The sequence below is a fragment of the Etheostoma spectabile genome, chromosome 18, assembly GCF_008692095.1.
Source record: "Etheostoma spectabile isolate EspeVRDwgs_2016 chromosome 18, UIUC_Espe_1.0, whole genome shotgun sequence".
NCBI lineage: Eukaryota > Metazoa > Chordata > Actinopteri > Perciformes > Percidae > Etheostoma > Etheostoma spectabile.
The window spans coordinates 740,272-743,742 of NC_045750.1; the positions used below are offsets into that span (position 1 = coordinate 740,272).

General features: G+C 39.7%; 1 pseudogene; it reads right to left on the bottom strand.

The window, feature by feature from the left end:
- Positions 1–545: 545 nt before the first annotated feature.
- LOC116706651 (uncharacterized protein C1orf198 homolog) overlaps positions 546–3,471 on the bottom strand; it is a 9,403-nt pseudogene continuing 6,477 nt past the window's right edge.

Sequence of the window (3,471 nt, forward strand, 5' to 3'; positions counted from 1 at the left end):
TTTAAAAAAAAAAAAAAGATCTTTGTCAATTTTTTTATTTATTTATTTTTCTGCATTTTTATCTCAAATTTGACCTGAGGACAGAAAAAAAAAAAAACAAGGACACCAGGAGGGTTAAAGACACACTGTGGAGTGGCCGCGTTGTTGCAGGAGGGAGACGGTGGAACCAGGTCTGGTGAGTCTAAACTGGGCCAACATGTCTCCTAGATGGGGTTCTGGATCTGGTAGACACTCCAGCTGGAGGGGCTGCTGTCATGGAGCTCAGACCGAGGTCAACAACAACAACAACGCAAACAATACAGTACTGATGTTGCATTTGTAACCATAACAAAACGCTCCTACTGGTATCCTCGCCTTTACCTCCCAGGAGAAATCCAGCTGAAACTATTAGCCTTTATGACATTTTGACAATATAATTTGAGGGGTGTGATCAAGAAGGGAGGGGAAAAGCTGGGGAATAGTACTCAGCATTATAAAGAATTAGGGTCCGTGTCCTAATAAAAATCCTTTTTTGTTTTGCAGAAAACAGAAAAAAAGACAAGAAACAGGGTTGACTTATTTATTCACCTCCTTCCAATCTGTGACCTGAAAATGCATGAGTGCAATATACATGTAGAGCATAAGATACAATCAGCAGATAAATATAAAATTCAGTAAAATAGTGCTCTAGTCATGTAAACTGGATTTTAGATCTACGACAGAAGTGGTACAAATTACGACATGCCTGCCCGTTTATCTAAAAACACGACGTTGGAACGCGTCGTATTGTCATTATAAATGCACGCTAGCTTTGCTCAGCACTGGTTTGAGGTCAAAGGGTGACAGTTGGAAAAGGGCGAGGAAGCGTTGGCGAGACACTAAATCCATAAATGACGTCTGCAACAGGCAGCCCGTTGATTCATGCCACGAGCCTGAGCACTACCGTGGCTGTCAGTCCGGTGTCTACTTGCCAAAAACCGTCTAATTCAACGAGTGTGTGAACGTTGGAAAGTATGTTCTGCTAAATGGTAAAATTCCGTGATATTTCCAACATCTTTCATTGATATTCCAGGAACTCATGACCAGTAGGAACAATGTCTGTGGTAATTGTTATGTGGGCCAGGGCTGCAGTACTGAGCACTACTTTAACTCTAAAATTCTTAGGTTTATAAGAATATATATATAGGTACGTACTGTATAAATAAAAGCACATTAATTAAAGAGCGAATTCTTCATAACAAGAAACATAGAAAATGGGATGAGTGTTCTAGTGTCTTGCAAACAGGGAAATGTGACATGCTTAAGGTCCAAAATGTCCTTACTTGCTGTATTAGTGTCTAAAAAAGTACATGTAAAGGCAGCAGAGTTACACCGTTACTGGGCATTCACATTACAAAACAACGTGATCAACGGGTCAGCAGAGTTACCTGTAATTACCTGTAAATTACCTGTAAATTACCTGGTAAGTCGGGTATCTCCCTGGTAACTCTTGGCTAATGTGTAGACCAGTTAAACCTGTCGTTTGAGAAAATGCATCCACAACTGAGCTTTTGTTAACATTTTACTTGAAGGAATTGACATAATTGTGACATGACGCTGTCATTAGGCGTCATTCCTTCTTTTGTCATAACGAGTTGACATTGTTTGGGTTGTCTTGATTATGACAACTTGACATTAATCAAAGTGACATAACCAGAAGTTGTCTTGTTCCTGACATATCGACATTAAATTAGTTTGGAGTGTCCTTGTTAAGACAACTTGACCTTAAACAGGATGACGTTATGTCATGTTGTCATAACAAAGACGTCCTGGTTAATGTCAACTTGTCATGACTAAGACAACCCAAACAATGTCGACTTGTCATGACAAAAACCAAACGACTTAATGACAGAAGTCATAAAAAGTTTATGACTTGTTTATAACGTTTACGACAGTGTCACGTCACGATTACGTCGATACCTTCAAGTAAAGAGTTACCAAACTTTTTTAGCCGTAGCTAGCTTGTTGCTAGCGCCTGAAATGCTTCATGACATAAATTATATTTTTGATGCAATTCCAAACTCTTACGTAATCTTCCAACCAAGCTGTTGCAGTGTGAATGCACAGACAAGGGGTGTGTGTGTGTGTGTGTGTGTGTGTGTGTGTGTTTGGCAAGACATCTAACATTCAAACCTAATCAGAGAAGGAGGGGCAGAGAGATAACGTCTTAACAAGCCACGGAAGATAATTACAATATAATGTGGTCATCATTTCTAAAGACTGGTGCTTGTTGAGTCTAGACGTGGATGTCTGTAGTCATGGCAGTGTGGTCCTTCTGTAGAGTGATGAAGATGATGATGAGGATGACTCATTCATAGATAGCGGTGGCTGGTCTCGACTGTGGTTTACCAGTTGTCTAGGAAGTCGAATCCCGTCTTCAGGATGTTGTTGCTTGTGTTGAACTGAAGGGACGAGAGAGAGAGAGAGAGAGAGAGAGAGAGAGAGAGAGAGAGAGAGAGAGAGAGAGAGAGAGAGAGAGATCAGCACATTTCACTGGCTATAACAAACAACTGGTACTCATAGTTTTTCCCCCTACTCTTATATATATCTATATATCTATATATCTATAGATATATAGATATATAGATATATATATAGAGGAATTATATGAATTTAATGACTTGTTTTTACTTATTTATAGGATTGGTTTTATTGGACTTCCTACAATGGATTTATTGTATCAGTGATTGCTGAAATTCAATCATTTTGCCATAATTTATATTTCTCTATTTGCCTTCCTGCTCATTTTACTGGAATCTCTTTTATTTGCATCTCTCAAGATTTCTCCAGTGTCTCCCCCCCCTTTATGTATACAAGCTCTTGCTTGTCTTTGTTAGGGTTTGTGTTGTTTAGGCCGGGGGGGAAAGCTGTGAGTCAACCTCTGGTGCAGACTAAAGAACGGGACAAAGTCAGTTCCCATTGGACTGTGAAGTGGTTGGTTTTGGGGTATAAAAGCAAATCTGACCAACCACAGGACTGTGTGACTTTGGCAAGAATTCAAAAGCTTAACTGTTATTAAACCCACCTACTCACCGTGAAGAAATGTCAAAGAATGTGTATTATTGATTTATATAATCATGCAAGAGTGATTGAGAAGAAGATAAAACAGTGGTGCGTTATGCTGCTGCTCTACTCTACTCTACTCTGTGTTTTGCCAGTTACAAAATGACAATTGAGTGAAACCCAACGGTCACATAATAACCGTCCATCACTCTTAAGACAACAGTACAAGATTCAGTCATGTGCTGCATGACCTGCGTCTGGTCTCTGCAGGTTCAGGTCCCCACATGGACCCATGTAGCCCTGAAGAGACAAGATGATAATCACCGAAACTGCCCAACATGTGACTTACATGCCAGGCCATATTACCTAAAATTTACAGCTCTTGGTTTGTTTGTATTAACCCTCATGTTGTCTTTGGGTCAGATTTGACCCGTTTTTTTAGTTTTTTTT